Here is a 25,879-nt window from a genome sequence, read left to right as displayed (position 1 = left end):
AACCTTCTGTGTTAGGTTATTACCACCATCCCCGCTGACAAACAAGGAAAACTGAACTTCAAAGACAGGAGGGGACTTGGAGAAGTCATGTGGCTGGTAAGTGGGAAAGCGTGACCCCACATCCAGAACACTTTCCATCACCACGAAGTGATTACATAATCGGTTCACCATCTTCCAAGTGATAGATAACGAGCAAAACTAATTTGTTTTGCTTTCCACATTTCTCTGTTCCAGTAAGTGAGCATCTCCAGGGAGCAACGGAGAAGGAACCAGAGGAAGGGTGGGAAAGTCAGCCGACACGGAAGAACGGCCCAGAGAGCATATCTGCCCCCGTGAAGGGCACTGACTGGACAGTGTGCAGCAGGGAGGCTGTCGGAACAGACACATCCTCTCGCCATTCCAGCCCTCACTGGTGCTGCCTATAGAATCAGCGAGCTGAGGTGGGTAGGAAAAAGCAACTGATTCAAACTCAGAGACACGTTCAAAACCAACCATGCCGAGGTGGGGAGAAATCACGCTTCAGCAAGAAAGGAATTCACCCCTTCAGTGCTCCCCACGGCTGCGACACAAGCCCCTCCCCATCAGGGCGTGAGGCTGCCGGACTGCAGATTCACTCCGGGGTCGCGGGCAGGGGCGGGCTGCTAGATGCTCGACAACCAGTGCTCCGGGAAAAATAAAAGCCCCGAGGAGCGGCACTTGCTGGATTTCCACGTTGTAAATTTCGAACTCTAATGTGATGTCACTGGCGGTGGGGTGGGGAAGAGACACACACCCTGGTCCCCCGGTGCAGGTGGCTCCCGCACAGGCTGGGAGGACCCTGGACCAGGGAAGCGGACGGGACACCGCAGGGAGGAGGAATTAGCGTCTAGTATCTCCCATCTGCTTCTCATCTGTCCTTCTTCACTCTGCGGGCAAGACCACGCACACCCGTAGGTGATGAGGCATTTAAGGAACAGAAGTAAGGAGTGTGGGGGCCAAAGGGAGCTCGCTGAGAATGCTCTCCTCGTTCGAAAGCCCTTTTTAAAGAGAGTGACTTCTCTCCTTGTATTTCCTGACCCCCAAGCCTAACCCTGAGCCCAGTGAGCTCCAAGAGCTGAAGTGATGGAGACCTCCATCCACCTCCTATGGCTGGCCCTATCCCCGGGCCACCCTCCCCTGCCGGACTCAGCCTGGGACTCTTCCTAATAGAAAAACCTAATCATGTCACTCTCCTGCTTCAAATGCTTCCGTCCCTCCCTGTCTCTCCACCACGACTGAGAAGGTGACTCGTGGTCTGTCCCATTCCCCCTTCAAAGCCTCGCTTCTCTCTTTCGACCTAAATTCTACTCGTAATGAATGTCTTCCAGCTGCTCAAACTAACCATTCTCTGTCCCAGCTTCCTACCTTCCCACGGGCTGTTCTTTCTACCTGGGACTCTCTTTGCCTCCCTCCCCTGACTGCCCCAAACTCCCTACCCGGTCTGCCACTCACTTCACTTCCCTGACCTCTGAGATGAGACCTTGATGTGCATGTCACCGGGGTTCCCTGTGTCCCCCATGGTAGACTCCACCTGCACTGCTGCTGTGGCTCCCCACCAAACGACACGGCTCCCCGGGGCAGGGACCTGTCTGTCTTGTCACTGTGGTGCTCCACTGCCTAGAACGGCGTTTGGCACATAGAAGCACTCAGTAAATAGTTGTCAAAGGAATCCCCCACTTCTGTTTAATAATGCATCCATCCAACATTTGTAAGAAACTCAACATGCTAAGAACTGAATGAGGCCCCAGAGATTCAGAAGTCGGCAGGCATTGTGGATGCTGTGGCAGGTCCTGCCTCCTCCCGGTGACACACTGAGCACAAACGGGAGCCACGGGGCCAACGTACCTGCCACTCTGACGCGGGAGCGACCAGGGGAGAAGTGGGAAACAAGATGAAAACTGTGGATTCCAGCTATAAGTTGTACAGATGCTCAGCATTAAAAAATTATTTTAACACATCAAATATTAAGTCATTCGTATGCTCTGCAATTACTTTATCTGTCATCAGCACACTCAAGCTATTTGAAGCGGTGACAGATGGAAAGGAGTCTGAGCCAATTTTTCCTGCAGGTGTGCATCTGGGCTAGAGGGGAGGGTTCTGTACGTGCAGGAAGGGAGGGAAGGGGCAGGGTGACCGACGTTATGAAACTGGAGCTAATGTGAGAGGCTTAGCCAAAAACAAAAAGTGCAGATTTGCATCCTGGAGAGCTGCAGGGCGTTGCACTCGCTGAGAACCCAGAGTGATCATCACCTGGGCAGCTCGAGGGAGGTGACAGGGCAGGCTGCCCACATGGCAGAGGGAAAAACCAAGGCCGGGCAGAACTCAGGGGGCCGGGAAGGCAGAGCCAGTGACCTGGACCCAGGAGTCCAGGCTCCTCTCACTCTGTTTTTTGTTGGTTTGTTGGTTTGTTTTCAAGGGGGCCTTCCTATGTGGACCAGAAAACCTGCTAGACAAATTCTACAAAAGCTGTCACATTTCACTTTGTTTTGAGTCTTAATCAGGAGAAAGTCAGGCAAACGGGAATGGTGGGGAGAAGGGGACACAGGACTGCCTAGAGGCCAGGGCTACTCAGAGGCCAGCAGGTGAGGGAGGGAAGAAGGGAAGGAGGTCCAGACTTCAAATGTCTGACCCAGGCCAAAGGATTTTCTAGAAAATGTTCTAGCACAGGGTCTGAGATCCACCTGGAAGAGACTGAAGTGCACCTTTAAACCCAGCCTGATGCAGAACTCCCTGGGTCTAAGCATTACCCCTTTGCCCACATCCACTACATCAGCGCCTGCCACTCTCCCCCAGATTCCCAGCCCTGGGGTCTGCTTCAGACACGACCTCCATAGCTGCCCTCTGTGGCTGCAGGAGGGCATGGCTGACCCCCACCTCCTCCTGCCGCCTCGCTATGTGCCCACACTCAGCGACGCCTCCCCCGTCGTCTTCCACTGCCTGTACTTGTCCAATCACTGTCATTTCACATCGCACGGTCTTAACTCTCTTGATTAACTTTGCTTTCAGGGCTCACCTCTCCCTCCTTCCTTCCAACCCCTCCCTCATAAAGAGGGACACGTGAAGTGACCCTTGGGGTGGACTGAACCCCCGCCTGCACCCCCACCCCAAGCACACACGAACTTGACGCTGAGAACAAATTCCATCTACAGGGTTCACCCTCTGAAGCAATAGCCTGCTGGGCACAGGAGGATGCGGGTTTCTTCCACCTTCTCAGGCAGAACAGGAAGGGAAATGACTTGGAGCAGAGCCTGAAGGAGTGAAGGTGGACACGCGAACTAGCCTCTGGCTCGTGAAGCTGTACAATCCGGGCCTCAAGACTTTCTGAAGGTGCCTCTTCCGCGTGACTGTGGAAGAGGTATGCCAGGTCTGGAGAAGCCTGGCCAGGGCCTTCCTGGTCCCCTCCCGACACCGGGGTGCGCTCACCTGTGATGGGGCAGCGGGCCACCTTGCTGGAGGCAAACCGCCAAATGGCCAAAGTGCCAAAACCCAATCGACCTTCTGACTTCCAGGGACCTGACCTTGAGCCACAGAGTCGGGGGGTCTCAGCAGGACAGTGCCTGTCAAGGCAGGAGGGAGGACCACGGTCCCCGCAGAGTACAGCACGCGTAGATCGGTTTAAGCACATCAAACCTCCACCGCTTTGATTTGCCTTAACAATATTCGACTTGTTTTGAAACCTCAATGACATTAAAGAAAGGGTGGAGATTCCTGTTTCTCAGAGGAGACACATCTTTATTGGAGCAGAGGATGAACTGAGGGATTGAGATTCCTGCTTTATTCATTCCTTAATGTGTTTATTCCTACAAGAAACAGAAACTCACTTCCCCACTGTGGACAAAGCACTCTGCTGGGCCCGGAATGAGAAAGACGAGGAAGACCCAGGCCCTGCCCCGAGGAGGCCACAAGGTAACAGGAGGAGCAGGCGTGAGAGCAGCGCTACACTCGGGTGGGCCCCGGGGTGCAGGGCATGTGGGGAGAGGATGGCGGGGTCCACTGGACCTGGCACAAGTCGGGAAGCCTTCACAGAGGTAAGAACATCTGAGCAAGTTCACAGGGAGCTCAAGCAGAGGACGAGCTTGGGACCTGACAGTCCCTGGAGCAAACAAAATGCGCGGAAGTGTGGAGGCTGAGCCACCATCACATATTCCAAAAAGTCCCCTCTGTGACTGAGTAACAGTGGGAGAGTAGCAGGAGCCGATGCAGGGGCAAGGTCCCTGGGGAGCCTGTGCCCCAAGATAAAGACATACAGGTTTGTTATGTAGGTGACAGGAATCCACCAGAGAACCTGAAGGAGAGGAGGGCCACAACTGAATTGGGATCTGGAAAAATCACCCTGTGAAAAGTGGACCGAGAGGAGGAGAGCTGAGGGGGGGGGGAGGGCAGAGAAGTCAGGAGACTCCTGCAGCAGTCTGGGTCGGCGAGGGCTGTATGTTGGAGTCCACCCCGTACTGGAGATCAGCAATGCATCACACACCTTCATCGTCCATCGCAATTGTGAATCCAACGATCTTTAACTTCCTGGATTTCAAGTAGGCATTGGGAATAAAATTGGAATAAAAATGCAGAAACTCCAGGGGAAAAAGTTGCATGTCGCTACCGCACAGTAGCCTCAGACGGACAAAGAGCGGCTTTAGGAAAGAACTTAGGGGAACCAAGAAGCAGCCAGACAGAGACACCCCTCCCACTCCACGAAGAGCTTGGAGCTGAATTCTAAACGAAGCACTTCAGGAGCCTCAAGTATCTGAGTTTTAAGGAGGCTCTGGTAGAGGGGCCTCCAGTCTGAAGGTCACCTACTACTTTGCCTTGAATCCACTCCTCTGTGGGACCCCAGCACACGGGGAGCTGTCCCTGGCTGGCTCGGCTGGCTCTCCACACGGGTCAGGAACAGAGCTGTGCTTCCCAGCTCGGCAGCTCTGACAAGCTCTCTGCCCCAGGAGGCCCGGGTCCCTGGCAGGCGCGGCCCCACGCCACGCCTCGTGTCTAGAGAATGATGCCTCCTCCGGGATGGACTGGGCTGAACTGGGGGACCGAGCCCTTGTCAGTCAAGCGCCAACAGGGCGGTTCTGAACCTGCCGGCTGGGTGGGTCATCATCCTTATAAAATAAAATACCCCAATAATTAATACAGGGCAAATTAATTAAAGGAAGAGGGAGCACGTGGGCCCATCGGGAGCTGGGTGGTAATTATCAGCAAACACGGAAAAGGTTTAGTAAGTGCCCCTGATTCCCGCTTCCCTGACGATGAGCTAAACCCTGAAACCCATGCGTCTAAAGGTCGGAAGGAAATAGTGTAAATGCACTTATTTGTAAGACAGAGACAGAGTCACAGACATAGAAAACAGACTTACAGTTACCAAAGGGGAAGGTGGGGAGGGGTGAATTGGGAGTTTGGGATTAGCAGATACAAACCACTATATATAAAACGGATAAATAAGGTCCTACTGTACAGCACAAGGAACTGTATTCAATACCTTTTCATAGCCTGTAATGAAAAAGAATATGGAAAAGAACATATATGAACATGCACGACTGAATCGCCATGCTGTACACCGGAAATTAACACAACATTGTAAACCAACTTGACCTCCAAAAAAAGGAGAAGGAAACAGTGGCGCCCAGTGGCACCACACGAGGTGGCAGCCCTGGCTCAGCCCTTTGCCTGATCATTTCACCTGTTTGAGAATTTTTAAAGCCCCTCCGTCCTTCGGTCAGTTAGAATTCCAGCCCCTGAGAGGAAGAACCACGAGCTTCTCCCTACATTTTGCTGGGGAAGCAGAAATAGGGACAGCCATCCTGTGACAGCCAGGCCACGCCTCAGCTGGTGTCTTCCAAGCAGCACTTCCCCGCTCTGGAGGGGGGCTCCCCCAGCCCCCTCCATCCGTCCCCCTCATCTGGACTAAATGTGAAGGGCTTCTGGATAAAACCTTACAGACGGTTGTTAAGGGACGATACCTTGCACTCAGCCAGCTCTGCTTTTCCTTCTTTTCCCATCTCACGCACCTGCTCACCTGCTCTGTAATTACTTCTCCACCCACTGGCTCTGCTCCCTCCCTCCCCGGGTCCCGAACAGAACCCACCCTCCTCACTCAGCGGCCACACAGCTCATCCAACAGGAGGCCAGGTTTCACCGCGGGCTCTGAGAACCTGGCAGGCAGAGAGAACACGGCCTCCTCCTGGATGGCCTGCAGGGAGTGTTTATCCCCTGTCAGCTCCCACTGTGGAGAGGGGCTGCAAGGGAGCTCCGTCTTGTGGACAGACGCAGCCCCTGAACCCGGACGGTGCTTGGCACGTGTAGACACTCAGTAAACACTTTGTTGACGCGCACAGTGAAAAGGTCACGGCGATAACATTTCAGGAGGATGTCGTACAGTTCTGTGGGACGCTAGGATGACACAGCACCTGAGTGCAGGGGCACATGCTTCCTCTCGGCCACCCCGGCCACCTACTGCAGCGGTATCTGCGGGGAAGGAGAGGGGAGACGGGGCAGCCTTTGTACCATCCTAGCCTGTGTGGTGGCTCAAAGACCTTGTGAACTTGGCAGAGCCTGTGAGGAGCTGAGACTTACAGCACGTGCACGCAGCCCCATGCTGGGGGTCCTAGGACCACATAGCTAGCAAACTCACGTTTGCACTACCGAGGCCCTGGGCGTTCCTAGCACCGGCCAGCTAACCTTGCACTGCAGAAAGGCAGTGAGCAGCGTGTTCAGTGCCACACCATTTGTTAGAATCCCAATCACTGGCCCTTGGACACGGCCCAGCTCCTGGTCTCCAGTCCTCCCAGTGCCCCTGGGTCCACCTCTGAGGCTGCTCCCGCCTCTGGGCTGGAGGCACACGCCCTCATACTCCCAGGTCAAGGCTCCGAGGACACGCGTGCTCCGCCACTATCTCTAGTGGAAGCAGCTGGACTGCAAAATATCGACAGATCACAGAAGAAAATGCTTCTTAAATGGAGCTGAGAGCCGTCCGCAACCATTCCCTGGTAACAGACACCATCACGTTAATCCAGGTCTCTGGTTACTGGCCAACTGGAGTTTCATCCCTTTCCTTAATGAGGCTGAAAGTGCCAGAATATTTCAGCTGTGAAGCAGACAGGGCCCATGGGAGACCGGCAGGTCTCTCCAGTTACCTGTCCACACGGAGGCAGCAGTCTGATTCCGGGGGAGGAGGTCCCACTGGAAGCAAGTATCTCTCCAGTTTATCTGCGCTGCTTCAGGGGAACAGAACATCATTAACTGTGCTTGTTTGTCAGTGAAGCCAAAAGTTTGAAAAAAATCCCCCTAAGTTCTTCTGCTAAAACCCACGTGACTACCTCCTGATACATCTCAACCCCTCAGCATCTCTCCCCCACCCCAGTCCACATGCACCCGGACCTGGCTGACTGCAGCCACCCCGAGCTGGCGTCCCTGAAACTGTGCTCCCTTCCCGTTCATTCGCCCCTCCAGCTGGAATCATCTCCCCCTGAATCCTTCCCTGAAACCTTCCAGTAGTTTCCACTGTCCTTCGGGCTGAGTTCAGGCTCCTTACCATGATCCGACTCCTCCCAGCCACTCCCACTCCTCCATCTCTTACTCAACAAAAGAGCCCTACTCAGCTCCTCTTCCATTCTTCCAAGACACCACGCCTCCATCCCTTCCAGGTTGTCCAGGACCCTCCATCCTTCATGGCAGCACTCTCATCTCCCACACTCATCTTCCTCCCTCCCTCCCCGCTGCTTTCAGCCCATCTCTTTACCCACCAACTCTATTCATCCAAGCCTGCTGCCTGTAGATTTCTGCTCCCCAGACCCGGTTACCTGCCCCTGCTCTGCACCATCATCTGTCTGAACTGAGCCCGTCTTAACCCTCATTAACACTCTGTGATGGCAGGCTTCCCACGTGCCCGAGAGCCAGTCCCTGCCTGGCTTGTTGGCTCCCCATGGCTCTCCAAACGTTCCTGCATCAGTAAATGTGGGCTGAATGAAAACACAGACTCATTCCAGAACAGCCATGATGCCCAGCCTCTCTGCTACCTCCCAAACTCCTGCCCAACATGCGCTTCCAGCTCTGGGCTCCTCCTTTTATATTCAATCACACGACGCCAGCTTCCCTGTTCTATTTCCCTGTAACGTAACTCCTGTTGTTACTTTTCGCTGCCCCCTCACTGACTCAGCCTCATATTCCTCCCCTAGTCAGGACAGCCCACCCCACCAAGGACCTCAGAAGTTCCTGGAAACTTTGAGAAGTGCTGAAGAATTGGCTGCTTAACTTTTCGAGGCTGTGGGGCGGGTTGGCCCGCCCCCTAGAGGTGACAGTGAGAACTTGTGTAAAGTCACCTGGGCCCACCCTCACGCCACCATCCCCATCAGTAATTTCCAGAATCCCCAGAATTGCTAAGTGCAAATCCAGAAGGACCAGTAGGAGTCCTCCAGCCCAGCTGCCAACATTTACAGATGAAAACTCGACCCATAAGATCTCAAAGAAGAAAGATGGTGAAAATGCCGGTCTGCGGTCCCTCCTTGCCCCTCCCAGCCCCCTCCTCCTCCAGCATTTTAGGCCCACCCACTATAAATTCAGAGAGTCGGCAGACACAGGCACCTGGGGGTGGACACCGGCTTCATTCCTTCCCTCTCTGACTGAGTGAAAAAGTGTAACTGTCCATAGGAGAGTGTGTTTTACGGCCAGGGACACAGAGCTCTAAAGCACCAAGTGAGAGGCGGGCCCTTGGTGTGGGAGCTTATCCAGGAACGCGGTTTCTTGATCTCTCTCCTAGAATTATCCGAGACAATCCAAAGCCTTGTTCTAACAGAGCTCAATCACCCATAAAGCAAAACACCTGGGGCGCTCTGGTCGAATTTAGTAATCATATGAAGCGGGAAATATTTACTCACAGACCTTCTGCGGTGCATGCATGATAAAATGAGTGACATTTTAGGTTTTTTTTTCCCTTAAGTCAGATGCAGCTCTACCCAACGCCTGCCGAGCCTGAAATGAGATGAACCTCTCTCACCAGTCATTACTCTGGGGAGATATTAGGGTTTGGGGAAGGTGACGGGGGAGCCGTGGATTTAACACAGATGTTATGATGTAGCTAAATGGTGTCTGTTCAAGGAGAGTAGATGTGGGTGGTATCCGTGGGCAAGAGACGTCCCCACAGGGAAAGACCGTCCCTTTATCACAGGTGGCACATGCTAGATGTACCAGATTGTTTTTTCTATCACAATGCAGCTGTGAGACAAGACTTTAAATGCTTATATATTTTGAACACTCAGTAACCTATATCCATGTTTCTTAAAGTGTGATCTACAGGCCACTGAGGGGTCTCCCAAACACTTCTGGAGGTTTACGAGGTCAAAACTACTTTCAAGATAGTACTGAGATATTATTTTTCTTTTTCATCGCGTTCACAGTTGCACTGGTGGATAAAACTGCTGGTGCCTAGCACGAATCAAGGTGGTGACACCAAACTTCACCAGCAGACACCATAATCTTTGCATGCACTCATGGAAAATGAAAAATCCGGTTTCACTTAAAAATGTCCTTGATGATAAAAAGAAGGAAGCTGGAGGCATACCCCTCCCAGACTTTAGACAATACTACAGAGCTACAGTCATCAAAACAGCATGGTACCAGCACAAAAACAGACAGACAGATCAATGGAACTGAATAGAGAGCCCAGAAAGAAACCTACATATTTATGGTGAATTGATCTTCGACAAAGGAGGCAAGAATAGACAATGGAGAAAAGACAGTCTCTTCAGCAAGTGGTGCCAGGAAAGCTGGACAGCCTCATGTAAGTCAGTGAAATGAGAACACTCCCTCACAACATACACAAAAATAAACTCAAAATGGTTTAAAGACCTAAACATAAGACATGACACCATAAAGTTCCTAGAAGAGAACACAGGCAAAATATTCTCTGACATAGATCATAGCAATGCTTTCTTAAGTCAGTCACCCAAGGCAAAAGCATTAAAAGCAAAAATAAACAAATGAGACCTAATCAAACTTAAAAGCTTTTGCACAGCAAAAGAAACCATCAACAAAACAAAAAGACAACCTACAGAATAGGATAAAATATTTGCAAACAATGCTACTAACAAGGGATTAATTTCCAAAATATATAAACAGCTCATACAACTCAATATCAAAAAAACACACAACCCAATTTAAAACTGGGCAGAAGGTCTGAACAGACATTTCTCCAAAGAAGACATACAGATAGGGAATAGATACATGAAAAGATGCTCAATATTGCTAAGTATTAGAGAAATGTAAATCAAAACCAAAATGAGGTATCACCTTACACCAGTCAGAATGGTCATCATCAGAAAGCCCACAAATGGTAAATGCTGGAGAGGCGGTGAGGAAAGGGAGCCCTCCTGCACTGCTGGTGGGAATGTAACTGGTGCAGCCACTACAGTAAACAATATGGAGGTTCCTTAAAAAACTAAAAATAGACTTACCACAGGATCCAGCAATCCCACTCCTGAGCATATATCTGGCAAAAACAAAAGCTCTAATTCGAAAACATACATGCACCCCTGTGTTCACAGCAGCACTCTTTATAACAGCCAAGACATGGAAGCAACCAAAATGTCCACTGACAGATGACTGGATAAAGAAGTTGTCGTGTATATACACATACACACACACACATACACATACATACATATTACTCAGCCATAAAAAAGAATGATGTATCGCCATTTTGCCGCAACATGGATGGACCTAGCAATTATCACACTAAATGAAGCCAGACAGAGAAAGACAAATATCGTATGATATCTCTTGTATGTGGAATCTAAAAAAAGTGATACAAATGAACTTATTTACAAAACAGAAATAGACTCGCAGACATAGAAAACACACTTTTGGTTACCAAAGGGGAAAGGGAGGAGGGGGAGGAATAAAGAAGTAACAGATTAATAGATAACAAACTACTATATATAAAATAGATAAGCAACAAGGATTTACTGCATAATGCAGGGAACTATATTCAATATCTTGTAATAACCTATAATGGAAAATAATCTGAAATATATATATATACATACACTAGACAACTGATTCTCTTTGCTGTATATCTGTAACTAACACAATATTATAAATCAACTATACTTCAATTAAAAAAAAAGTCCTCATTGAAACAGTTAAAAAACAAGAATCTTATTAAGTCTCAGTCTTCTGTTACACACCTTTTTAAAAAGTTACACATTGAGCACTTGCGTTGCACTCGGAGCACAACCCTGTCCAGAAAATATGCAACTGTGGGCTATTTGAATTCAAGCTGCATGAGCCGCTTCTTTTGTGGGACACTACTGTCCCTTGAAAGGGTGACTGACAAACTGGGCTTATTCAGACACGGATATCTAGAGACGTTCTCGCAAAAATAAATAAAATGAGCCTGTCACTTCAATGGAAGCAGCTGACAACACGTGTGCCAGTGATCAAACTTGACCTTTCAAGCAAAAATAGAGTTTCGGAAAACTTGTGTCCACCGCTGTAAACTAGACGGCTTCCCAGCCCTTGCAGACTTTTCCAGTGACGTCAGTGGTGTTACTAACAAATGCGACGGTTTTTATCTGGTCGAGTGAAATTCGCCAGCATTTGAAAGATCTGCGAAACTCCGTGAGTCACTGTTTTCCAAGTGACCGGTGCATGATGTCATTAAGTCACACAGGCGTGAAGACCCACTCAAGCTCTGGACTGACCAGTGGATTTTGATCTAACAGAGTACGAATTTCACTGATGAGGCTTCAGAGGCCACATCGCAACTAACCTTTAAGAAACGATTACTTGTCAATTTTTCAAGTAGAAAAATATCCCTGATTATTTAAATATTTCTCCTTTTTACAACTACATATTTGTGTGAAGCCAGACTTTCTCCAAATATTTCAGCGTAAACAACACATCCCAACACATTTTATTCAGAAGCAAACGTGAGAAATCAGCTGTCTTCTCTTAAACCAAACATTAGAAAGAGCGGTAAACATGTAAAGCAATGCCACTCTCCTTAAAATTTCTTTGCTTTGGAAAGTATAGGGTTTTTTTAATTAAAATTGTGTTATGTTAACATATGATGGGTTTATTGATGTTATTTTTTTATTGAAGTACAGTCGGTTACAAGGTGTCAAAATCTCTGCTGCACAGCACAGTGTCCCAGTCACGCATGTACATACATATATCCGTTCTCATATTCTTTTTCATTAAAGGTTATTGTAAGATACTGAATATAGTTCCCTGTGCTGTATCGATGTTATTTTTAATTACACTTTTTAAAACTTCTCAGCTTGCATTTCTAACATATATGGACAAAAGTATCTTCTCTGTCCGTCTGTCTCTCTCTCTCTCATGCTTATCTCCACAGCATCTGTAACTAAATCAAGCTGTATCACTCCCCTACTTAAAATCCTTCAGCGGATTCCCACTGCAATTAGAATACAATCCAAGCCCTCTCCTGCAGCCAGCGAGGCACTAATCGAGACCCAGGCCAGCCTCCGCCGTCATCAGGGCCCCCACCCCGCGCTCGAGCGCAGCCCCCGCCCCATTTTCCAGGGCACCTCCAGCTGCTCTCACTTCTCGCCTTTGCACTTACTTATCCAAACCCGTCCAAGGCGGCCTGGGCCCTGTGCAGCCACCACCACTGCCTCAGGGCCCTCCACCAGCCCTCAGCCAAAGCAGCGTCTATGCGTGGCCCTGGGACTCCTTGAAATCACCTCGTTTACTGTTTTTACGTCCGTGTTTATTGTCTGTCTTCCTGCAGAGGCTGGACAGCTCATCCAGGTCACTCTTCCTTGTCCAGAGATTCTCACGCAGTGAAAAGAATGAGACCGTCCAGTGGGGACCCAAAATCTCAGACGCCTTAGGGTGCGGGGCTCTCTGGGCTGCGCCTTCCTTTTAAGGACTGGTGAGATTCCCGTGAAGAAAAGGGAGGGAGCCCTGGAGGAGCCACACAGTCAGACTTAGAGACATACATTTCCCAGGCTGGCATCCACGAGGAGGCCGGGGTCCCCCTGTTCCAGCCCCCCTCCCAGGCCGCTTAGGACAGGAGGCCGTGGAGGGCCACGCTGTCCAGGGCGCTGGCCCCCAACTCCCAGGCAGACGGCCCACACCTGTGACAAGACTGGGTGGCGGGCATCTCTGCTGCCCTCCAGCCCCACTCAGGCAGCAGAAGATGACCTCATTGTTGTGTCTGGGGTCCTGTTTTCACTATGTTCTGTTTTTGTCTCTTGCATGAAGTGGTTTTATTTTTCAGAATCGGTGTTCCATTACCCCCAAATCAACTCACACAAACAGGTACACATGCGGTCTCACTCCCACCCCAGTTACCTCCTCCCCACTCCACAGCTAACCCATTTCACCAGCCTCTTCTACCTTCCCCAGAGTCTCTGTAAAGTGACAAAAATTCAGCAGTCTTCTTACTTTCACTCTTATTTATAGGAAAGGCAGCATATTTTATACACCCCACTGCATCTGGACTTTTTTCACTTAATATTCCTGGGAAATCAGTTCCTAGATAGCAGCCTCGTTCTTTTTTATGGCTACATAGTATTCCCATGGGGGGAGGTACCATGATTTATTTAAACACTCGCCTCTTGATGAATTTATTTTTAACCATCCCCCCCAATTGTTTACTAGTAAAAACCAGTGTCAGTTAACAAATCTTGCAGGTCATCATGGACACGTGCAATTCTATTACGTCAGTCCCCAAGAGAGTTATTTTGCTGGGTCAAAGATTACGTGCACGTGTAACTTTGACAGATATTGCCAAATGACTCCCCATTCTACCTGCCAGCATTAATGGAAGGAAAGTTTGGTTTCCTCACAGGTACACCAACACAGCACATTGTCAAATTTTTGGACTTTTTCCAATCTGATAGGTTAAAAATAGTATTTCAGCATAGTTCTAATTTGCGTTGCTCCTATCACGCGAGTGAGGTTGAACACCGTTGTTACGTATTTGGGGCCATTTCTATTTTCCACCCTGTGAACCATCTGCCCACAGCCTTTGCCCAATTCCCTTTGGGGTTTCTGGTCTTTTGCTGATGGGTATCTGTGAAGTGAGCTGCAAATACTTTTCCTAGTTTATCCTACTCGCCTGTGATGTTTTGCCATGCAGACTTTTTCATATTGTTAAATTTATCAATCTTCTGTGATTTCTATGGTTTTATGATTTCTGGATTTTGAATCAGAGTTAGAAACATATTTGTCACCTCAGGGTTATAAAGGTTTTAACGCACGTCCTCCCAAGATCTCATTTGTACTTACATGGATTTTTTTAAACATTTAAATCTTTGGTCCGTTTGGAGCCTTTTTTTTTTCAATTTCTTCTTGCACAGGGAAGAGGATTCCTTGCGTCCTCTCTCTCCATTCAGCCCCCCTGGGCTCCTTTTCTCTCCGAACCTGAACTTGGCCCTGGCACTACCTTTAGACATTACAGCAGCTGCCAGCAATGCAGACGTGGGGAGAAGGCAGCCGCCCTTAGGCACCTCCCAGAGGGATCAGAGTTTCCACATGTATCCGAGCTGTCTGGGATGAAACTAAGTTTGGGGGGATTGAAGGGGGCAACTAAAGGAACCCAACAGCAGGGACCCCAAAGTTGGTTGCCTTAGCCAGTTAAAATTCTTGGAAGCACTGAACAGAGTCACTTGGAAAATGAGAGAAATGGACTTAAAAAGCAGTTCCAGGGTTTCAACATGTGTTCTTCGCTGGTAGAATTCAGGATGAGGATTTGAAGGGCCCTGTGGGAGTATCCTCTCACGGCTCTCCCCTAATCCTCTCCAAATCGCCCGGGCTCTACAGCTGTTGGTTAGCCAGATAAACTATTTGTTCAATTATTCTTGGCCTGGATGGGGCGGCTTGCCTCAAAGGCTTTGGGCTTCATAATTCGGGCCACTTCAATCGGCCCAGGCCCTCCCAGGGCTGCGCACAGGAGACAGGGCCTGTTTGAAGACTGCAGCGCTCCCCGGACGGCTCTGCCTTCCACGGCCCTTTCATCTCCACCCAGACGGGGCCGGGGCGCTGACACCTCCCCACGGACCCCAGTGTCGGGGAGCAGAGCTAGCTTTGGGAACGATGCCAAAGCAGAGAATCAAGGCGATACAATAATTACAAATGAAAGGGAGATTAGCCCGCACTGTCGGGACAAATGCTTCCAAAATGGTTCCCGAAATCTTGGGCGGCACATTCTCAAAGGAGACGCTGCTGCAGCTGCTGTCTCCACGGCAACGGGGCCAACAGATGCCCGGCTGGGAGCGCTGGCCCGCAAATGTCAGACTCAACAAAACCCCAGCCCCGGGGCGGGAGATGACAGACCAGGTCACCTCTGCATCATGGAAATGGACTGGTAATTAACACAATTTTATTTCCTCCATTTGTCTGCTCTCCCTCCGCCTTCCCTTGGCTTCAGCAGAGTCCCACTAATAAATGGTTGACAGCTGTTGAGAGATGGGTGCAGTCTGGCAGTTGCTACGAGACACATTCTCTCTTTGGGTCTGATCCTCTGCCCACTGCAGGGTCCTCAGCAGAGCTGCTGGGACCCTGGCTCTCCTGCTGCGTTCTCATCTCGCCTCCCCCGCCCAGTCTTTACTTCACTTGCTCAGGATACCCTGAGGCAGCACTATGAAGCGGCTTGGGCTAGCTGTACACCCACCTCTACCCCGTGATCTCCAGCATCTCCCTGAGACCCAGTCGAACAAAATCTAAGTAACAGGAGTGGAACTGCTGTACGACCCCTGAGCTTCGCCTGCAGGTCCTGCCGAGAGTGCCTCTCCACCTAGACGCTCTCCCCGACACCTCACACCAGCTCACGCATCCCTGCAAGGAACTCGCCCTGGAAGCCAGGAGTCCCAGGAACGTCGGCCAAGGGCGTGAGGAGGTTCTTTTCAAATATTCATTGAGAGACCCTTCTTTTTAAAAACAAGCTCGTCGCATAGTTACTGGCTTGGAGTCAAAGAACCCAGACACAAGCTCAGCTCCTCCATTCACAACGAAGCACCGACCATGTGCAAGTGTACGCTGTAAGCTCCCTCCTGGAGAGACGGAACCACACGGATTTGGGGTGAACCTCCAACGCCCAGCAGAATGCTCAGTGCCCGCAACAACCAAGCAGAGAAGTTCAGTTAGGCAGGGCGTTCCTAACTTTTGCAATCACGTATCTTTGTCAGTAAGTTTTCAACAGGCATCCCTAAGTAAACCTACCTATATAATATATAATATATAATAGGTAGGTTTATTTAAATAATATTACCTATTCTGATAATGAAAGGAGCATTATAGAACATACAGAAAAGCAGAAATCAGAAGAGGTAAGATTAAAAATAAGCAGAGGTTCTAATGTTTTCTTCTTACACCGCAGCAGATCACCTTGCTCTCCCACTTTAGAAGCCACTGGTGCAGGGGATACACAGGTTCTGCAATCAAAAGACTTACGGTCTGGTTGAGAAGACCTGAAAAAAAAATAACACTGAAACTTATAGAACAAATATATATATAATAAAATAAAAGTTTAGAGGAGGAAGTGATCACCGAGTTTCCAGATGGGCTTCATGGAGCCCACGAACCCCACTGAAATTGGATGCCCAAGTTTGCAGGTATGTGCACATTTTTCTAAGGAAAGATCAAAAGCTTTTGTCTGATTCTCAGATGGATCTGGAAGACCCAAAAATTGCAGAACAAGTGGCTTAAAGGGAGAAAGGAAACGAGAAGACAGAAGCATCCTGTCCAAAGTTGTTCTGCTTTTGCAGATAGAACAATCCAGACCTGATGGCCTCCTTCTCCAAAAGTTACCCAAGGAGATCAAGGTGTTTCCAAGGACTGAAACTTTTTCTCTAGGTTAGTGATTTTCCACCTTCTTTCAGCAGTGCCCAGCAAATGAAGTCTTACGTGGAACCCGCATAGATAAAAGTGGATCAGCGTGAAGATGCTCTGGGTGAAGTAGAGTTGATCCCAAATCACCATCATCCCCAACTTCAGGGTCCCCACATCAGTGATTCCAGAGGACTGGAGGTCTCCTTGAAATACAGCTGGAAATCCCTGTGCTTAGCATTCTTGAGCCCGTGAGGTGACAGTTTTCCTTAACCAACATCCTCTTCACTCTGTTCAAAATCACTCCTCTGCTACAGGGTCCACCTCTGGCTGTTTGACTTCCTTTGCCTCCTTTGACAAAGTGCCCACGAGCTGCAGTCTCCAACTGTCTTTCACCAAGTGTGGCCCACGGCCCACCCTCATCAGAACTACTGGTCTGCCTGCTAAAGACGCAGGCTCCCGGGCAGCAGCCCCAGCCTCCTGACTCAGGACACTGGGCATGGCTCCGTGTCACGTGCAGCTTCGCAAGCTCCTCACACAATCCTCACGCGCCCTGGAGTTTGGGACCTGCCGCGGGGCCCCCACCACGACTCCCACCACCATGCCCTCAGCTGTGCCTGAGCCTACCCAAAAGCTGAAGACAGAGCCAGAAGGAGATGAAAACCCCCAGCCTGTGTGTCCGTGGCTCCAAGGGGAACAGCAGCTGAGTGTCCCCCGGGGTGACAATCCCCTTCCTCCGGTCAGTGGCAGGCGGGTTCCTTTCAATATAGCACGTAATGCCCTGCAGACCTCAGGAGGGAACCAGGGCAGCTCAGAGGCGTGGGATTACCCACGTGGACGCCAGTCCCCTGCAGCCGTGGTGTGGGGGGCCCGAGGGAGGCTGAGCCCCAGAGTCCGAGCATTCGGGGGAAGGGCCAAGCCCCTGAACCTCTGCCTTTTCCCACGGGTAAAAAGACAGCAGTGGCTGAAGCCCATGATGAAGCTACGGGGTAAACTGGCCTCACGGGACCCTCCCTGAGCTGAGCAGCAGGTAAGCGTGGATGCTGCCCGGCTGACGTGGAAGCAAGAACCGTGCAGAGAGATGCGGACGCGTGGCAGGGTGTAGAGTCCCAAAGCCAGTTCTCCATCCTCTGCCCTCCTTCCAGCCAAATCCAGTGCAGCTTCCTCCATGAAGCCTTCAGCGCACACCGCTGTCTCCCGCCGAACTCCTGACTGGTGTGTGGGCATCAGCGGGCACATGTGAGCGTGAACTTGGACCTGACTCAAGTCCCCCTTCTTTCGTCTCAGTCACTTGGACTTCTTCAAGGGTGGAAACAGCCTTCCACCCCCACAACAAAGGGAAGCCTGGCCATGGCGGGCCGGCCCCAGGGGACAACAGGGTGTGGCGGGAAGGAGCCGGCAGCCGGCTCCCCGCCCTCCGCGGGGGAGCAGGCTCCCCTCGTGGTCCTGGCTGCTTCCCACCCCTGATTCTGCCTGAAGTTCAAGGATTTTCAGTACTTCTCATACCATCGATCTCAGCTGGCCAAACAAAAGTTTGGTGATTTCAGTGAGCACTTTTGGAGAGTAGGGCATGTTTTTTCTGAATTTGTTCTATAAGGTTGAGCGAGGGTACTGCCGGAGGGAGTGAAATACAGCGGTCACCACTACGTACTGTGTGTCAGGCACCGGCCAGGCCCCGTACCAACAGCTTTTATGTTTACTTATCCAGTTTAACACTCACAGCAAATTCACGAGGCAGAATTGCTGTCCACACTCCGCGCAAGAGGAAGCCAGCCCCAGTCTGCAGTTAAAACCTCCATAAGTGGTGGAATTCAAACTCAGATCTGCTTGACCTGGGCTCTGTCCCGTTACCTACACCCTAGGCTGGCCTAGGGCTCACATAGGGCACAGAAGCTTTTAGCCAAGTGTCTAAGAACTGAGCTCAGTGAAGACTGCATCCTTTCCCTCCCTGCCTTCTGACATCACCCCTGGAGACGGGGCAAAGGTTTGAGTCAGACACTACGGCCTTAGGTTCCTCGCCATCCACAATTTCACCCAGTCCCTCAGTGACAGTCAGATGGGCCCAGTTCCTACCAGATTCACATTCTTCCGTCTCCAGCTTCGGGTTTTTCCCTCTTCCCTCCTGCCCCTGCCTGAGAGAGATGCACTTCCTAGAAGTCCAACCTTGTGCAGCTCAATGAAAGACTTCTGGACTCCAGGACGTGCTGGCGTCACAGCTGAGAAGGGAAGGCCCCGGAAGCCTGCAGCCATCTGCTCTGGGCCCAGGGCCGGCTGGGAGGACGGCTTTGGAAAGGAGAAGGCAGGTGTGCAGCCTTCGCCTCCAGCCGAGGTCACGCAGCCTCCCAGGTCTCACGTTCCCACCTCGCTCTGATGAAACCCCCAGGGACTGGAAACATGGCGAGAACAGGGTCAAGGACGTGCGCTCCTTCTGCCCTAGAGATTCTGCCAAAGAAATTCACGTTTGCCTTAAGTGATGGCGTGTTAACAGACCCAGTTTTGTGTCTCAGCCACGGGCTTCTGCTGACGGACGAAGCCAGGATGGCACTGGGACGCTCTCCCATCACTGTGTCGGGCTTGCTCAGGATACCTGTTCATGCCTCTCACTGTTCAGAGGGCTACCAGCCTAGGAAGCCAAGAAACAACACCGCTGTGAAACTGTCTTGGACCTGGGATGTGTAGGATCAGAAGTGCATCCTGAAAGGTAGCAGGAAGGAAGAGAGGAGATGGACCCAGAGGCCAGCGCGGGGAGGTCTGCACAGTTTCGTACTTTTCAAGCAGAACTGAACGTAAGCCTGACTCCTGCATTAAACTTGGCCCGAAAGAAGCCTCTTAACGTAAGAGCTCTGGCTGGATGGAGACACGGGGAAATGGGGCTGCAGGGGCCCACGCTGGAGGGAAAGAAAGCACTGAGATTGCTTCACGGCTCTGGTGCTGGCTGCAGGGACTAAGCGCGCACTGAGCTCTTTCTGCATTAACACGTCTCCAGGGGCAACACAGCACCCCCTGGTGGCCGGATGGGTGTGCGCGTCATCTCAATAGCGTGGAAACTGCGCCACCTGCTGATCACTCTGTAGCATGTCGACTTGCCAACTCCAAACTTTACTGCAGGTATTTTCAATTTGCTGACCTAAATTAGGCAGTATTGAGCCTGTTGGAAGTGTACTGGTGAAATCTTTTTTAAAAAGTGAAAATACAGTATGGTTTGCTTACCGTTCAAAGGGAACCAAGGAAACTGGGCAGCAATTATTTCAATAATAAATGCTGCCCGTCTGTCCGGAGATGCGCGCGGAGCCAACACCTTGCAGTGAAAAAAGGCAAGAATTTTGGAGTCAGACAACTGAGGTCAAATTCCCACTGGCTTCGTGAACTTGGGAAAGTCACTTAACATCTCTGAGCGTCAGTCTTCCTTATCTTTAAAGGCGGGGAGGGGTTGACCTTGCAACATTACAGTACAATTTAAATGAGATAATGTATGTAAATTAAAAAGGAAATGTGTATAAAGTAAACCACTTAATATGTATAATAACTAGATTTTAGATGTATAATATAAAATTTTAACATAGAAAATTTCCCCCAACTGTTAAAATTGTGAAATATTCCCGAAGTGGCTGTATCAAATGAGACGACAGAATCTCTGAGGGTTTTTGTTTTAATAGTCCAGATTGTCCTTTCTCTAGAAAGGTTAATTCTGACCCTGCTCAAAGAAATAATTTATTTCTGGTCACTGGGCCTAGAAACAGAATTTCACCAAATTGAGATTCCACTAACATTTACTGAATACCAGCCACGTGCGCAACACTTTCAGAGAAACTCCTTTATTTTCAGCAGTAAAATCTAAAGCATCAAGGCCCCTCCCTTCTCACTGTAGGTCAACTAAACTTCAATAAAAAAAAATTTTTTTAAGACTCAACCCTTCTTTCCACCAGAAAGTCTTTGCCAAGAATATTAGAACTTCCTGCTTTCATACTCTTTCAAGTACTTTCAAAATTACTCAGAAAACCCCAACACTGGAAACAACCCAAATGTCCATCAACAGAGGGAAGGACTGTAGTCAATCCATACAACATACCTACAAATACAGTCACACAATAGAAAAGACAAACCACCAGATAAACACAGCAATATGGGCGTTAATCTCAAATCTCAGCCATCCCAAAAAATCCAGACCAAAAAAAAAATACATATATATATATATATATATATATATATATATATATATATATACACACACACACACACACAGTATTTTTATGAAGTTCTAGAATATGAAAATCTAATCAGTGGTGATAGAAATCAGAATAGAAGTTTACTCAGGACAGGGGGTGAGGACTGACTGCAAGGGGGCACCAGGTAACTAGCTGCTGGAATGACGGAAATGTTCTAAGTCTTGATTTGGGTGATGGACACACAGGTGTACACAGGCAGGGATGCGCTGCAGCCAGCTGGAACCCCCAAGAGTACTCACTATTAACTTTTGAGGAAGTCTACAAGCCAACCCACGATCACCTTACTTGCTTGGAATGCTCTGTGGTGAAAGTGTTTATACCACAGAATGGCTCACAGAACTCAGAGAAACATTTTACTTACTAATCACTGGTTTACTGTAAATGCATGTAACTCCGGGACAGCCGGGTGGAGGAGAGGCAAAGGCAAGGCATGTGGGACGGGGGCGCGCTCCCCACGCTCCCCGGGACCTCCGACCCCATCCTTTCTAGGTTTGGGTGGAGGCTTCATGACAGAGGCACGTGGGTTACCTCACGCACCACTGGTGACTGATATCCACCTCTAGCCTCTCTGCCCTCCCCGGGGTGGGGGTGGGACTGAAAGGGCCAACCTTCTAAGCACGTGGGTGGGTCCCCTGGCAACCAGCCCCCACCCCCCCAGGTGACCTAGGAGCTGTCCAAAAGTCACGTCATTAACATAACAGAAGACACCCTCACTCTGGTCATGGGAAATTCCAAGTTTTCGGAGCTCTGTGCCAGACAAGGCGAGAAATACCAAATACATGTTTCTTATTATAAATCACATGTCACGGGACCCCAGATGCTTGAAGCAGGATTGGAGGGGGCCCAGAGACTTGGTGAGATCACGGCGTGCAAGAACCAGCGAAACAGAGTTTTTAACTCATGATAGGCTGTTTCTACCAGCCTGTGAAATCAAGAGACCACTTAAACAGAAAGGAGAATTTCACCTTTGCCCCTTTCACACTCACCTGCCCCCCTGCTCCATCCTAACACCTACTGAGATGTGTCCACCCTCTCCCCGTCTCCGCATAGCTGGAGGCTGGGGAGCTGTCTGACCCCCAGCCACAGAGCTGAGGACGTCAGGGTGTCCCGACTCGACACCAAGCTGCCCGTTAGTCCTCACGTCCCTCTCCTCCACTTACTTTTCTATCAGCCCGTGGACGAGTTCTCCAGGCCACAGAAATTACTCTCTAAACAACATGCCAAAGCACCAATGGGGCCCTCGGCACCCACCGGCTCTTCCCTCCCTTCCTCTGCGAACCACTGTCCTCTTGGCATCTTCCTCCAGCTTCAGTAATAGCTTCCCTCCAAGCTACACCCACCTCTCATCCTTTTTCCTCCCTCTTTCCCAATTCCCCTCCCCAAGACTGAACACTTGCCAAAACCGTGCTACCTCTGGGCACTCCCCCCACCCCGAAGCTCCTGTGCCCCGGCGCTGTGACCGCCTCTCCGCCCCCAGCTCCCCGAGTCCCCGGGCCTCCCGACAGCTGGGCCCTTCCTGGATCCCCTCGCATCACCAGCTAAGCCAATGTTCCAAAACAGCCTCCCAAACAATGATGACAACTGTGCAGTTATTTTGGAAGGCCTGTGTGGCCGAGACCCAGAACAATGAGAAGAGACGGCGGGGCAGCGAGCAGGGGAGGGGAACACCGCCAGCCCCGTGTGTGCAATGAATTCGAAAGCCTGCACACCTCCTAAGGACGACCAGGGGATGGATGGGAATTAAGGATAAAACTGAAACCAGGTCCCTACCACTCCCGTCCCTTAAATACACAAGGGCTGTGAAGACAGAGCGACCGCTTCCTTTAAAATGCTGCACTGTTCTCACGGATGACCAGAATCCGGGGCCTGGACCACAGTCGGTCAGGGCCTGTTCTAAGCACCAGCACTCTTCAGACTGTTTCCAAGGCTTTCAAAATTGCCCAGAATGAAATCCAATTATATCTGGCAATATGTTTCTTATTTATTTTTTGCAAGTTTTGTTAAACATACATACAGAAACATACATAAGTCACGAAGTTCATAGCTCAATGCATTTTCACCAGTGAACACATCTGTAAAACCTAGTACCCAAGCCTCCATGGAAAGCAGTATGGGCGTGCCTTAAAAAACTAAAAGTAGAGCAAATATATGATCCAGCAATCCCATTCCTGGGCATATACCCAGAAAAGATGAAGACTCTAATTTGAAAAGATACATGCACCCCAATGTTCATAACAGCACTATGTACAATAACCAAGACATGGAAGCAACCTAGACACCCATCAACAGATGAATGGATAAAGAAGATGTGGTCTATATATATTATGGAATATTACTCAGCCATTAAAAAGAATGAAATATCACCATTTGCAGCAACATGGATGGACCTAGAGATTATTATATTGAGTGAAGTAAGTAAAAGATGACTATTATATGATATAACTTATATGTATAATCTAAAAAATTATACAGGGGGAGGGTATGGCTCAGTGGTAGAGTATGTGCTTAGTATGCACAAGGTCCTGGGTTCAATCCCCAGTACCTCCACTAAAAATAAATAAATAATACAAATTAATTTATTTACAAAAGAGAAACAGACTGACAGACATAGAAAACAAACTTACGGTTACCAAAGGCAAAGGGGAGGAAGGGATAAATTAGGAGTTTGGGATCAACAGACACACAGCAATAAAACTGATAAACAACAAGGGTTTACTGTATAGCACTGGGAATTATATTCAGTATCATATAATAACCTATAATGGAAAAGAATCTGAAAAAATAATATATATAACTGAATCACTTTGCTGTAAAACCTCAAACACAATCTTGTAAATCAACTATACTCCGATTAAAAAAATAAAAACAGCACCTAAGTCAAGAAACAGAATATTACAAAATCCCCGGAAGCTCCCAACCACACTTCCAGTCACAACTCCACCTCCACCCCCAGGGCAAACCCTGTCCTGACTTCTAACAGAAGTAGAGAAGAGTAGAGCAGTTTTCCTGTGTTTTGAGCTTTATGAAGTAAAATCACAGAATGTGCACACTATAGAGCCTGGCTTTTTTCGCTCAACATGGGTCTCTGCAGTTCATCCTTCTGTGTAAGGTAGTTAACTCAGTCTTACTGCTGTGCAGTATTACACAGAATAAACAGATCCCAGTCCGTTCATCCATCCTCCCGCTGGGCATTTGGGCAGCTTCCAGTTTGGAGACATTCGTGGTAAAGTGTTTGCAAACATTCTAGAACGTGTCTTTTGGTAAGTATACACATGCAGTTCTTGGAATGGGACTACAGTTCTTAGAAACATATGTCAAAGAAAACAAATTCAAGTTTGATATAAACTTGAAATGGATTCCATGACAGCAGAGGACCCAAACCGGTCGTGGGCGGTGGATGGAGTGTGCTCTTAAAGGACAACTATGATACTGGGAGACATGCAGACCTCAGGGGGATTGCCCTGAGAGTCACCAGATTTATTTAAAATGAGGGGAAGGAGCTCTGAGAAGAGATGCGAGAATCATTCAGATAAACAAGGCTGAAGGGCAGGGCCAGCCACTGCCTCCAGAGGACCTGTGCGACGTCACATAGTTATTCCTCATTCTCACGTGCAGAACTTTGTGACAGTGAGAGCCTGAGTCCCTGGAAAAGGAGACCAACGGGGCTGGGGGAGGCACGATGTGTGCACACGGGCTCTGAAAACTCTGCCCTGGGAGCTTTGTATAATCTTGGACGGAGGTAAAGAGGCCAGTGAGATTCCGTCATCCTAAGGAAAGAAGATTCCCTGCCCATTCCATTCTGTCCTGGGCCCTCCTGCTGTGCGCGAGCAAACTACTGTATCAATGCCATCAGATCCCCTCACTGAGACTTGCAAAATACCGATGTCATTCGCCCTCTCTTGTAAGCGACAGAATTAGTCTTCCTACTTTAAAAAGCAGAAAAACAAAATCCCGAGGGAGTCTGCATTTTCTAGGTTCAGTTTTAGTCAGCCGTCCTGGAAGTTCTGCCCCAGGAACCAAAGGACCCACCCTGGGAACCAGGCGGGGCGGGCTGGGCGCTCCACCCCGCAGGGCAGCGTGGCCAGGCCCGCAGCGCCACCTGGTGTTCGCGGCGAGGCAGCTGCCTTTCTTACACACGGTCTATTGCTCTGTGTTGAGTATCCAGCATGCACCACGCCTCACGCTTTGCCTTAGCTGCAGGACGTTAAGAATGAGAAAGGCAGTTTCAGGGTTCAAGCTTTCATCACCATATGGCTTTGGGCAACTTATTTTACATCACTTGCCTCAATTTCCTTAACCTGAAAGTGGAGATAAAAGGAAGAAACTCCTATTTCTCAGGAGGGTGTAAGTTAAGCAGCGGAAGGCATGTCAATGTTTACCAACTTAGTAATCACTCCACACGTGGTGACTACAAGGCACGACCCCCTGAAGGGCTGACCTTCTTGTGGGGAGACAGACAAGTAAATGCAACAGAGAAAATGCATCACAAATAATGAAACAGAATTTGTTTCCATGGATAGTCATCCACATAGACAAAGATCAGAGCAAACATTGATCTTACAAGTGACCTTTGGGCAAAATGTGGTAAATTTCTCTGATCTCAGCAAAAAAATAAGTACATACTAAAATAATAAGGGGGTAGGGTATAGCTTAGTGGTAGAGCACATGCACAAGGTCCTGGGTTCAATCCTCAGTACCTCTATTGAATAAATAAATAAACCTAATCACTTCCCCCCTCCAAAAAAAAAATAAATAACATTATAGGTGATTTCTTTGCCATGAAATAAACACAGTTAATTAATTTTTAAAAAATAACAATAAAGGACCTCCTGTGTGTCCAACGAACTTCCAGG

General features: G+C 49.3%; 2 non-coding genes across 2 annotated transcripts; one reads left to right on the top strand and one right to left on the bottom strand.

Moving 5' to 3' along the window:
• Window positions 1–2,433: 2,433 nt before the first annotated feature.
• LOC116661229 lies at window positions 2,434–2,495 on the bottom strand. Its single transcript, XR_004317047.1, has one exon. It is a non-coding gene; the product is annotated as a U7 small nuclear RNA (small nuclear RNA).
• A 21,006-nt stretch (window positions 2,496–23,501) lies between these two features.
• Window positions 23,502–23,573, top strand: TRNAT-AGU. Its single transcript has one exon. It is a non-coding gene; the product is annotated as a tRNA-Thr (tRNA).
• The last annotated feature ends 2,306 nt before the right edge of the window (window positions 23,574–25,879 follow it).

The sequence above is a fragment of the Camelus ferus genome, chromosome 33 (assembly GCF_009834535.1).
Source record: "Camelus ferus isolate YT-003-E chromosome 33, BCGSAC_Cfer_1.0, whole genome shotgun sequence".
NCBI classification, from domain to species: domain Eukaryota; kingdom Metazoa; phylum Chordata; class Mammalia; order Artiodactyla; family Camelidae; genus Camelus; species Camelus ferus.
Note: the sequence above shows the minus strand (reverse complement) of the source record. Positions and strands in the feature narration are given on the sequence as shown.